Raw genomic sequence first — 14,193 nt, forward strand, 5'->3', positions numbered from 1 at the left:
AATTCGGAAAATCAACAAAACAAAACAAAATAATTCTAAAAAGTTAAAATACATTAATCATGCTCCCCAAATTATGCATTTTATTTCAATAACACAAGATAGATATATTTACTTTGTGTCAAATAGCAGATGCTGGTAACAAAAATTAAAATCTTTCGAGATTATTACAGAAATTCGGAAAATCAACAAAACAAAACAAAATAAATTAATTCTAAAAAGTTAAAATACATTAATCATGCTCCCCAAATTATGCATTTTATTTCAATAACACAAGATAGATATATTTACTTTGTGTCAAATAGCAGATGCTGCTAATAAAAATTAAAATCTTTCGAGATTATTACAGAAATTCGGAAAATCAACAAAACAAAATAAATTAATTCTAAAAAGTTAAAATACATTAATCATGCTCCCCAAATTATGCATTTTATTTCAATAACACAAGATAGATATATTTACTTTGTGTCAAATAGCAGATGCTGCTAATAAAAATTAAAATCTTTCGAGATTATTACAGAAATTCGGAAAATCAACAAAACAAAACAAAATAATTCTAAAAAGTTAAAATACATTAATCATGCTCCCCAAATTATGCATTTTATTTCAATAACACAAGATAGATATATTTACTTTGTGTCAAATAGCAGATGCTGGTAACAAAAATTAAAATCTTTCGAGATTATTACAGAAATTCGGAAAATCAACAAAACAAAACAAATTAATTCTAAAAAGTTAAAATACATTAATCATGCTCCCCAAATTATGCATTTTATTTCAATAACACAAGATAGATATATTTACTTTGTGTCAAATAGCAGATGCTGCTAATAAAAATTAAAATCTTTCGAGATTATTACAGAAATTCGGAAAATCAACAAAACAAAACAAAATAATTCTAAAAAGTTAAAATACATTAATCATGCTCCCCAAATTATGCATTTTATTTCAATAACACAAGATAGATATATTTACTTTGTGTCAAATAGCAGATGCTGCTAATAAAAATTAAAATCTTTCGAGATTATTACAGAAATTCGGAAAATCAACAAAACAAAATAAATTAATTCTAAAAAGTTAAAATACATTAATCACGCTCCCCAAATTATGCATTTTATTTCAATAACACAAGATAGATATATTTACTTTGTGTCAAATAGCACATGCTGGTAACAAAAATTAAAATCTTTCGAGATTATTACAGAAATTCGGAAAATCAACAAAACAAAACAAAACAAATTAATTCTAAAAAGTTAAAATACATTAATCATGCTCCCCAAATTATGCATTTTATTTCAATAACACAAGATAGATATATTTACTTTGTGTCAAATAGCAGATGCTGCTAATAAAAATTTAAATCTTTCGAGATTATTACAGAAATTCGGAAAATCAACAAAACAAAATAAATTAATTCTAAAAAGTTAAAATACATTAATCACGCTCCCCAAATTATGCATTTTATTTCAATAACACAAGATAGATATATTTACTTTGTGTCAAATAGCACATGCTGGTAACAAAAATTAAAATCTTTCGAGATTATTACAGAAATTCGGAAAATCAACAAAACAAAACAAAACAAATTAATTCTAAAAAGTTAAAATACATTAATCATGCTCCCCAAATTATGCATTTTATTTCAATAACACAAGATAGATATATTTACTTTGTGTCAAATAGCACATGCTGCTAATAAAAATTAAAATGTTTCGAGATTATTACAGAAATTCGGAAAATCAACAAAACAAAACAAAACAAATTAATTCTAAAAAGTTAAAATACATTAATCATGCTCCCCAACTTGTGCATTTTATTTCAATAACACAGGATAAATACATCTACTTTGTATTAAATTACACATGCTGGTAATAAAAACTTGAAATCTTTCGAAATTATTGAAGAAACGCAGAAAGTCAAAACAAACAGAAAAAATTTCATTTAAAAGATTACTTATTCCTTGTGTTGTTGTTGGTGTTGTTGTTGTTGTTGTTGTTCTTACTTAACAGGAAATTTAACAGCCAATATAACCTTCAACCAAAGCACAATTCAATGTCATACTGGTCTGTAACAGTAATGTGTTGTGTTTTCATAAACTGTTTGATGGTAGGATGTACACTGCAGGTGTACCACAATGGTTATTGTTGTTGAAATTGCCACAATTACAGGAAATTGTAATTATGCGCTTGAACGAAAGCGAAAGCTTTGTAAAAGTCATTATCCCAGAAGACAAAACTTGGGTTCCTTCTGGTTTACTTCTCAGGCGAGGTCTGGAGTAGTTTTTAAAAAGCAACTAATGGTGGTGACCTTTTAAAATTCGACAAGTACAATTTTTATTTCAAACTATACAGGGGAGATGGCGGAGAGATAGTGCAGGGGTTATGGGGATAAAGAGCAGAGACAGCAGGGGAAGGTGGTGCATGGTGGGTTTAGAGATTGAAGGAGGTGGGAGGGTGAAGTTAGAGATTGAGGGGATGGGAGGATGTAGTTAGAGATTGAGGGGATGGGAGGATTGAGTTGCAGGTTGAATGCTGAAGGGAGAGAAAGATGAAGAATGACATATGTTTTACTCATAATAATAAAATTGTATGATCACTTATTTGGGGTTCCAGGTTGCTTGCAGCCTATGTTGATCTCCGCAAAGCGTTTGATTCGGTGAATCCGGATGCCCTCTGGAGGATTGTTGGTCTTTGTGGGGTGCCACCAACGCTGATCAATCTGATCTCTGAACTATACTCTGGTACTTGAGAGTGCTGTGAGGTGTGGTGGCTCTGACCTATGTCCAGTTGTTACTGGAGTTCGGCAGGGGTGTGTACTGGCTCCCACACTCTTCAGCGCTTGTATGGACTGGATTATGGGGAGGATGTCGCAGAGGTCAGGCTGCGGTGCATCGTTTGACAGTGTCAAGATCTCTGACCTTGATTTCGCAGATGATGCAGTCATCTTTGCGGAGGCGCTGGATATTCTTATGGGGGCCCTCCAGGCACTGAATGAGGAGGCAGAGCCGCTGGGATTATGGATTTCCTGGGTCAAAACTAAGATCTAGTCTTTCAATGACATCTTGGATTGTGCTGTCTTGTCTGTGCCTGTTTGTGGCGAAGATGTTGAGGTCACGAAGAGATTCACTTACCTTGGCAGTGTTATTCATGTCTCTGCTTGTTGTGAGCCAGAGGTTGATAGACGTCTGGGTCGGACCTGGGGAGTCATGGATTCACTGGATCATGGGGTGTGGCGCTGTCGGTATCTATGTAGGAGGATGAAAGTCAGTCTTTAAGTCCTTGGTGCTTCCAGTCTTGCTCTATGGATGTGAGACTTGGATCCTTACCAAGGGCCAGAGAATGAGACTTAACTACTTTGGAACCAAGTCTCTTCGGAGAATCCTTGGCTATCGCTGGGCGAACTTTGTGTCCAGCGGTTGCTGAGAGAGACCCAGATGAGATTTGTTACCTGTATGGTCCGTGAGCGTCAGCTGTGGCTGTATGGACATGTGGCTCGTTTTCCGGATGCTGATCCAGCTCACCAGATACTCTCAGCAAGGGAGCCTCGTGAGTGGAGGAGGCCAACGGGCTGGCCACGTGCGTCGTGGTTGCAGCAGGTTGATCGGCATCTCAAGGAGATAGGGATGGGCCAGGCATCAGCCTGGGTGATGGCCAGACAGAGGCTCTGGAGTACCGTCGGAAAGTGGATGTGGCGACGCGCTGCCCCGGCACATGCTCCCATACCTGACCTGACCTGACTTTTCTTCAACTTTGTAGATCAGTCTTTCCACATTTGTGGTGCATTACTCTTCTCCCTCAATAAATGCAATCAAATAAAAGGTTTAATATAATAATAATGACAACAAAAACAACAGCAGCAGCAATTGTCATCTCACAATTGTTTGGTAAGGCAGAACAATAGTTTTTCTCAAAATTGATATGAAGTCTCTGGTGCCATTCGCAAGTTGCCCTGAGAAGATGTTGATGGTCCTGTTTAAACCACTGCAGGCCACATGGGGATGATTTGCCGATGTGGTACTTAGAAGGGAATTCCAGGGTTTTGATGCAGCTATGATGAATGTGATGGCAATATTCCTCCAAGTCAGGATATTGTGTGACTTCAAATATAAACTCGAACTACACTCGGTAGAGTGCATACGCTCGCCTCGCTCAACAAAAAATACCATTGTTAACTGAGCATGTGACCATTATCGCCCACTGCTATTATGGACAGTATACCCATATCATTCATGCACCCTATTATGTCTCATACATCGCCATTATCCATAGATTTATTGATGGATGAAGTGGTTCTGGAGAAGATTTTTGTTACGTTATTATTTCCAATCCAATATGGCCACCAGACTATGTGACCGATGACATCATAAATTCAATTCTTCACTCACATCACATCTATGTCAGATATCATAGATCAGATATATGAACTTTCAGATTTTTCAGACAAGGATTTTGATTCCACCACTTATGATTGGAATGCCACTTCACTGATGACGTCATCATTATAATCCAATATACACCCCATGGGGAGTTGATAACATCTGCCAAGTTTCAATTTTTTTCATTGAGCGGTTTCAGAGAAGATGTCCAAAATTGTTCCTTTAATCCAATGTGGGCTGCCATACCATGTGACCTATAATGTCAGAGCTATCAATGAAAACAGTCCCTCCTATGTTTAAAGTTTTGCATTGATTGGACAGGCAGTTGCAGAGAAAAAAAATTGAAGCGAAAATATATGGACATGAACAGACACACAGACAGACAGACACATAGACAGAAAGGGGCAATACAATAGTGTCGCAACTCCTTCAAGGCGAGACGTGGTGTGGTTCCCAGCATGATGCCGCTGAGGATTGTGATTCTTGATGACCCAGGTCGTGTGGCTCGAAGGAAGTTTTTGAGCAGGGAGGATTCGTTTCTATACTTTATCCTGTAGCTAGCCACACTTCTCTTGTGGGTCAGGAATGGATGTTGATATGCGGTGTTGTTGAACTGAATTAACTGGGGGTGGAAGGATGGAGTTTGTGGTTATTGGCTTGAATGGAAGCAAAATGTTTGCTAAAATCCATTATCCCAGAAGTGGAAACTTGCATTCCTTCTGGTTTACTTCACAGGAAGGTCTGGGATTATTTAAGAAAAACATGCTGATGATGACCTTTGGAAATTTGGCAAGTACAATCTTTATTTCAAACTTTACAGGAAAGACGGGAGAGATAGTGCAGGGGTTATGGGGAAAAATAGCAGCGAGGGACGGAAGAAGGGGGTGTGTTAGTTTCCAAAGTGCTATTTACTATTCCCCTGGTCAGGTGAATGGATGACATAAAATGCCAGATAAAATAGAGCAAATAGGTAGCCATGTACTCAGAGAATATTTACTTGGATGTGGTTGCCCTCAAAGGTCCTGCCAATGCTTAGACTCCCTTTCAGAAAACGAATTCACTTTAAAAATAGATGCTAACCACTTTGAGGTCAAGGTTGACACCGAGAACATCACAAAGGTCACAATGTTTATGGTGCAAGGCTGATGATTTACTTTATTCCATTGACTAGTCATTCAGTAAACTGATTATATGGACCGTTTCTCGCACTATTAGGGTTACTCACCTGGGTGTACACAATGATGAAGACGAGAGAGGATTCACAGGAGAGGATGCTGGGATTTCCTTTTCCGAGCTACATGTTATTACATTAGATGATTCAAAAGTAAGTTGACTTGATTTTAAACATTTTTTATTAAATATTTAAATGGCATGTGGATTAACTTCCACTGTTTGACCAGTGTTTTATACTTCTCACATCCCCACCCCCCTTCCCACGCCTCCTCACCCCAAGCCAATGGCCAATCCACATGCCAATGGCTTGATCTCTGATCATCAATTTGGTTTCAGACCTGGTCACTCTACTCTGGACTTGCTGCTTCTGCTTTCTCAACAATGGATGGAGGTCCTCAACGCCAAACAGGAAATTAGAGCTGTCTCCCTTGACATTTCACATGCCTTCGATACGGTCTGGCACCCTGCTCTGCTCACCAAACTCTCCTCCTTTGGTATCCATGGAAATCTCCACGCATGGCTGGCGGACTTCCTCTCTGGTCGTAGTCAACGTGTGGCCCTGAATGGGTTTCTCTCATCTCCTCTTCCTGTTCAGGCTGGAGTTCCCCAAGGTAGTGTTCTGGGCCCTGTGCTTTTTCTGGTCTTCATCAATGATCTCTCTGACTCTCTTGAAAATCCTCTCTATCTCTTTGCTGACGACTCTACTCTCTGTCGCTCCATTCCTCATCCCTCAGATCGGCAGTCTGCAGCCTCCTCACTCTCTGCAGACCTGGACAAAATCACAGACTGGGCAAACAAATGGAACATGTCTTTCAATCCTGATAAATCTCACACTCTTACGATGTCTCTCCGAAAAGACCGACTGGAAAACCCTCCCATCCACTTTCTGAATAATCCTCTCCAAGAAGTTCTGTCACTCAAGCTTTTGGGTCTCACTATTTGCCATGATCTTTCCTGGGAAAACCACATTTCAAATCTGGCCTCCAAAGCCAGTCGCCGACTGGGCATCCTCCGTCGTGCGAAGTCCTTCCTTGGCACACCTGAGCTCCTCACCACATACAAGGCTTTCATCCGCAGCTCTATGGAATACTGCTCTCCCCTCTGGTCTGGTGCTCCTGCCTCACACCTAGCCCGTCTTCACGCTGTTGAAACCAAAGCGTTCAGAATCATTGGAATCTCCCGCGATGAAGCTAACTCCAAGGGCCTTTCACTCACTCACCGCAGGCAGGTTGGTGGTCTTTCCATCTTCTACCGACTCCTCTCTGGCCTTGCCCCCCCAGCCCTTTCTGGGCTCTGTCCCCCAAATATTCCTACAGGTCGCACAAGATCTGCCTGCAACCCTCTTATGGTCAAACTGCCAAAATCAAGACTTTCTGCTCACCTTCACTCCTTCATTCCTCTTTTCTCCCGCCTCTGGAACAAACTCCCTCACTCTCTTCAATCCCACTCCACCCTCCAGGCCTTTAAGACAGCTGTTCACCACCATCTCTTATCCTCCCCCATCCAAAACCTTGATCTTTTCTACCCCCGCTAATTTCGGTCCCCTTGTGTTTTATACCTCTCCCCCCCCCCCTCCCCTTCCCACGCCTATTGCCCCCAAGCCCTCTCCCTCCCACACTTCTCCCTGCTCTCAAATGTTGTGGTTGTGTGCTTCCCCTACTCTCCCCATCTTGTCTTCCGCTCCCTCCTTTTGTATATTTTGTTTGTCTTGTTGATTTGTTTGTGAAATAAATGTTAGCTCTTTCACGAGCCTCGATTCAGTATACAAAAAAAAAAGAAAAAAAAAAAAGAATCCCTCTCCCTCCCACAGATCTCCCGATGCCCCTGCTCTCAAATGTTGTGTTTGTGTGCTTCCCATTCTCTCCCCATCTTGTCTACTGCTCCCCTTATTATATACTTTGTGTGTCTGTTTGACATTTTGTGTGTGATAAATGTTAGCTCTTTCACGAGCCTCGATCCTGTATACAAAAAAAAAGAAGAAAAAAAAAGGTGATACCTACCATCCATCTCACTTACATTTGAAAAATGTTTGAAGCAAAGCACATAAAGGGATAAAATCCAGGTATTAACAATATGCTCAAAATTGTTGAATGGAGGACTAAGTTTGATATTAGAGTAATCTTACTATAAATTCACCAAATGTCTGTCCGTCTGTCTGTCCGTCTGTTCCCAGGAACCGCAAAAACGGCTGAATCGATCGCAACGAAATTTTGGGTGGGTAATCTGGGACCACCTAGAGTAAAATAAGCTATATTGTTTTCCCAATTTTCCAATTTTCCAGTTTTTCCAAACACAATGGAATAATATTTACCGATATGAACAGTGATGTGGCTTTTGTTGAAATTCTACAAATAGTGTTTAGATTTTGATGATTTGCGTGTGATATGATTTAACGGATATTTATATAAATCGTTTAAAATAAAAAAAGCCTTAAACTTCTGATATTTTGCCTTTTCATTTGGGCCCCCCAATTGAAGCCCCGCCCGGAGGGAGGGTACCGTTGCGAGTTACCACAATGCGTTTTGATTGCATTTGCCTCCTGCATCCTTTAGAGAATGGGAAAATTCACTTTTCATAGAAACATGGGGTTACTGTGCAAAGGTGACTTTAAGTTCAAACAGATTGAGTACTTTTCACTGTGGGACACATGCAGTGAAAAAAACAACAACTATTTAAGTCCTATTTTGTGTTCCTTTTGATCCATATTAGCTGTTATTCCCCTTTCTTACCACGTGACTACCTCTCCACTGTGAGATTTCAAAGATGTAACCTACCATATAATTACACTCGAGTTCATTCCATAGGGCAATCTTTTCACAGCGGATTTCTACTCATTGTTAGGCAAACGAATTAGGAAGTGTGAGAATATGAATGCTTGCTTTAATGCACAAAAAAAAAATTATGTTAAAATAAAATCCTTGTCAGTTACTGGTCTTTTATCACTTGTTCTGTAAATATGGCCAGAGAATAGTATGAAGTGCTACGTGGAGTGTTAACTCAAAATTTCTTCCAATACCTGGAATGATATAAGTTGCGGAATGATTATATGATTGCCCAAAATGTGGTTTTCTGCAAATGCGAGGAAAGTATGCTTCAGGGTGGCAGTTTGTGAAACTCAAATTGAAACATCACAATGCATTAAATGGTCTGCCGGTTACAATTATTGTAAGATATTACACAGACAGTAAACAAAAAAGGAAAATGGCAGAAGACCTCCCTCGATGAAAAGCATTTTTTGAAGGCTTTTTATGAGTTGAGCCACAACCACAACCCACGTGGAGGTTCCGTTATGTGTGCGAACTACAGGAGATCAGATTCCGTGGTTGGAAACAAAGCATTCAGCACATAATGGAGCACAATCCGCTGCTTATAAAGTTCATAATGCTTTTTCAATCATTTTGCATGGACATAGAATCATGCACAATTTTTTTTATTTTAAATAGTCAATTTTTTAAATATATATATTTTTAAGGGTATATTAGGAGCATTTGTGCAAAGTTGTCATTCCGCCTTCTTAATTTTTTTTTTGTTTTGCATACAAGGTCGAGGCTCATGTAAGAGCTAACATTGATCACAACAAAGACAAATTGACACATAAAACATATGATAAAGGGAGCGGGAGAACAAGATGGAGAGCAGGGACATTAGGAGATCTGTGGGAGGGAGAGGGCTTGGGGGCGAGGACGGGTGGGAGACGTAAAAAATACACGTGGACACTGCTAGGACTTCCACGAAAGGAGTCGGTATTTCAAAAAAGTTCAAAAATATTAGGCCTTTCCGTGGTAGTACCCTGTCCATTTAAATTCTAAATTACTGTCCTAAACTTCTACTGGGAATTATAAACCACAGAGCCTGAATGGAATTTACAATGACAATCTGTCTACCTGTGAACTCAACCAATAAATGACGTCATACTATCCAGAGTGATGTGTGAGTAGGCCAGGTGTGTGAACCAAACAAAATATCAATCTTGGCTAATTTTGTCACTCTACATCTGAATGTGGACAATTAATACAAGGAGGTAAGTTATCCTTTTGCTAACTGTTGGAATGGTTTTATGCCATAATCGTGGAAAGACAATACATTCATTGTGACTTGAGATGAAACGGATTAACTGTTGGGACCTCATTGAGAATCAAAGCAGTTGAAGCACAAAATATCTCTTCACATAATGGAAGCTCTAACCAAACAATCAATTGGAAGGATCACAATCTTGGCTTTGTATACTTTGACAATTGAATGCTCACATCAGAAAACGATCATTACAGATAACTACTATGTCAAACTAGATGGTATTCATAGAATACTTACCTTGCGCAATCAACTTGGTGCAAGCCAACCCTTGTGTTTTTTAAGAGTTTTTTTTTCTTTGATCCAATATGGCTGCCAGACCACGTGAGCGATGACATCATAATTTTATATTCTCTAATATAATTGTTGTGCAGATCATGCTCAATAAATTTCAAACAGATCAGACTCAGTCTTATTAGTCCCCTACCGGTGTACACCACAGGGGACTATAGGTTTGCACGTCGTCCCTCCATCCGTCAGTCTGTCAGTCTGTCCGTCTGTCAGTCCGTCAGTCCGTCACGCAAAGAACAGTTTTCCGGACTTTTTTTTCTAAACGCTAAACGCTAATGATTTCAAACTTGGCACATGGTTTCCTCATGATAAGTTACAGATCGAGTTCTAACTTCACGACGTTTCGATCATTTTTGACAACGTTATGGCACTTTGAACTTTGGGAATTCTGATAATTCTGATGATCCTTAACTCAGTGCCATTTAAAGTTTTAATTTCCTTTAAAAAAGATTTTCTCTGCAATAATAGGACCGATTGAGATCAAATTTTCACCGTAGGGGGGAATCGGTCTGTAGAATATTTTAATGGTAATTATGACGTCACCGGTCACGTGGTTCGGCCGCCATATTGTTTTTCGTGAAAACACGACAACCCCTTTTTCTCTGCAACGGCTGAACAGATCGAGGCCAATCTTTGCAGGCAAAATCGCATACCGATGACGAACAGAAAAGTCAGTGAGCATGACGTCATGCGTCACATGGTTTCAGAGTTATGAAGTTTTTAAGCATGAACCTTTAAAACCGAGCCCCTCCCTCATTTTTGATCCAATCGAGGGGAAACTTCACAGATCTGTTCAGCATGTCAGTCTACTAAAATGTCCTTTTGGAATTTGCGATAGGGCACATGATTTGGCAGCTATCGTTAATTAAACGAGAATATTTAAAGAATGGATATCTCTTGAATCGCTAGTACCTCAGACCGTGAGTTGGTAATTCTATAATTCACACAGTGCAATACGTGCAGGCTGCTCCACGGAGCGACCTTGCGGGCTTATCAACGAGGCGAGGCGTGACACACATGTGTCTCAGCATACCTCAGATCAAGTTTGAAAACCAGCATCAACTGTGCATAAATTTGCATATTCGATCATTTTTGACAAAGTTATGGCACTTTGAACTTTGGTAGGGGACATGTATTGCAGCGCAATACTCAGAATGCTTGTTTTAATGATAATTATGACGGTCCCGATAGAATTATGATGTCATAATTAAGGCACCAATGACAACATCGTTAACAACACTTATTCCCCATGCGGAGTTCTTTACAATGAGCCATGTTAAAAATTTTCCATAGAGGTGCAATGTTTTTCGGTTTTTACAAGATGGTGCCTGTACCACGTGACCTATGACATCATAATTATCATTGAAATATTCTACTGGAGGAGGTGTCCCATGGTGAAAATTTCATATCCATCAGACCAACAGTTGCAGAGAGAAAAAATTCATACTCATCAGATGAAGTGTTATATTTGACGAATTATGACGTCATAACAAAGGCATCAATGACGTCATCATTAACATATCTTATTCCCAATGGGGAGTACTTGACAATGAGCCATGTTTCAATTTTTTTCCATTGAGTGGTTTCAGGGATATAGAGGTGCGAAGTTTTTTAAGATGGTGCCTGTACCATGTGACCTACGATATCATAATTATCATTAAAATATTATACAGGCGAAGGCGATTCTATGGTGAAAAGTTAATGTCCATTGGACCAAGAATTGCGGAGAAAAATAAATTCATACTCATCGGATGTAGCGTTATGTTTGTCAAATTATGACGTCATAAAGAAGGAACCAATGACATCATCATTAACATACCATATTCCCAATGGGGAGTACAATACACAATGTTTCAATTTTTTCCATGGCGCGGTTTCAGAGATATAGATGTGCAACGTTTTTCGATTTTTTTCAAGATGGCCTGTTCCACGTGGCCTACACTGTCATAATTATCATTAAATAATTCTACAGGAGGTCACGTGGTAAATAATTCTACAGCAGGTCATGATAATTATGACGTCATGGGTCAGGTGGTACAGGCGCCATCTTGGAAAAATTTCGCACCTCCATATCTCTGAAACCACTCAATGGGAAAAATTGAAACATGGCTCTTTGTCAAGTACTCCCCATTGGGAATAAGATATGTTACTGATGATGTCATTGATGCCTTTGTTATGACGTCATAATTCGACAAGTACAACGCTTGATCGGATCAGTATTACCTTTTTTTGTCCTATATTGTGTGTCCTACAGTCGTGCCCAAAAATATTGGCACCCTTGCACTTTTTTCAAATAACTCACAATATTCTCCAAAAATAAGTTGAAGTTGCCAAAAGTATGTTGTCTCCGCAATTCTTTATTTCACTGTTAATATTACAAAACCTTTGTTTTTGTTTCAGAACTTAATATATCCTTTTAAATCAGAAAATAAAAATAAATGGCATTGACAAAATTATTGACACCCCAGATTTAATATTTGGTAGCACACACAGCCTTTGGACAAAATAACTGCAGTCAAGCGCTTCCTGTAGCCATGAATGAGCTTCCTTCACCTCTCGACTGGCAGTTTGGCCCACTCTTCTTGTGCCTACTGCTCCAGTTATCCCAGATTTGAAGGGTGCCTTCTCCCAACTGCTGTTTTCAGATCTCCCCACAGGTGTTCAATGGAATGTATATCTGGATGCATTTCTGGCCACTTCAGAACAGTCCAGCATTCTGTCATGGACCATTCATGGGTGCTTTTTGAAGTGTGTTCGGGGTCATCATACTGCTGCAAGACCCATGACCTCGACAGAGTCCCAGCTTTCTGACACTGGGTTGAACATTGCACTCCAAACTGCCTTGGTAATCTCCTGATTTCATGATGCCATGCACACATTCAAGGTACCCAGTGCCAGAGGCAGCACAGCAACCCCAAAACATCACTGAACCTCCTCCATGTTTGACTGTAGGAAAGGTGTTCTTTTCTTTGAAGGCTTCATTTTTTTTCTGTAAACATAGAGATGATGTGCTTTACCAAAAAGCTCTAATTTAGACTCATCTGTCCACAGGACATTCACCCAAAAGGATTTTGGCTTGTCCAGGTGTGTTTTGGAAAACTGCAGTCGGGCTTTCTTCTCTCTCTCTCAGAAGTGGGGTCCTCCCGGGTCTCCTACCATAGAACCCCCTTTCATTGAGTTGGCGACGGATGGTGCGAGTTGAAACTGTCGTACCTTGTGTCTGAAGGTCAGCTTGAATCTGTTTGGCAGTTGATTGAGGTGCTTTTTCCACCATTCGAACAATCCTTCACTGCAATCTTCGATCAAGTTTTCTCTTGCGGCCACATCTCGGGAGGTTGGCAACAGTGTCATGGACCTTAAACTTCCTGATAACATTGCGTACGGTGGACACAGGAACATCAAGGTCTATGGAGATGGACTTGTAGCATTGAGATTGCCAAAATTATTGGAAAACAACGCTCTTCGCCTTGAGATTGACTATACATATGTATGCCAGGTTTCAACTCAATCGATCGAAAAATGAAAGGGGGAAAAGGCTTTTTAAAATACATTTGGGAAAGCATTGTTCATTATACCTCCTATTAAATGTACGTAGTAACTTCAAGTTCTGTTCGAAGTTACATTAATTGTTTTTCTAGGGGTGAAAACAATATGTATCATTCAATAAAACCGGGTGTTTCAAAAATCCGGAAAATATCGAGATATATATATTTTACAATTTTATGTTAATAATTGCTTCAATTGTGAGCCATTGACAACAATACACATGTAAATTATTGTGTGTAGGTTCATTTGAACGTTTCTTAGCATTGACACATCTATTTTAGCACATTCTTTTCTTATTTCATTCTTTAGAACTTCAATAGTGCATGGTCTGGTGGTATAAACCATTGATCCAGGTGTTCCCCAAACAAAGAGTCATGTGGTGTTAAAATCTGGCCTACTTTGGGGGGAGGACATTCTATAGACCCACAGCATCCTATCCACCTCAGAGACATCGTCACATCCCAAACTAGAGGTTCCAGGGAACCTGAACTCAACTGGTCTATATCAATATGGTTAGAATATGCATAAATAGAACCACAAACTATCGTTTAGATTTGCGTTTATTTGTTTATATGTGTGTTTTCAAATATCTTTAAGTGGCAAAAGGCACAAGTTTCATCAAATCTGATCAGTATTTGTGACTTTTAGAGCTTGGACGTCGTCCAAACTGATGTTTATGGGTCAAGTCATGTCATAGGTCACGACGAGGTCATTTTTCGGACATCGTCAAAACCCGTAAT

This window comes from Myxine glutinosa, chromosome 6, assembly GCF_964187855.1.
Source record: "Myxine glutinosa chromosome 6, kmMyxGlut1.1, whole genome shotgun sequence".
In the NCBI taxonomy this organism is placed as follows: Eukaryota; Metazoa; Chordata; class Myxini; order Myxiniformes; family Myxinidae; genus Myxine; species Myxine glutinosa.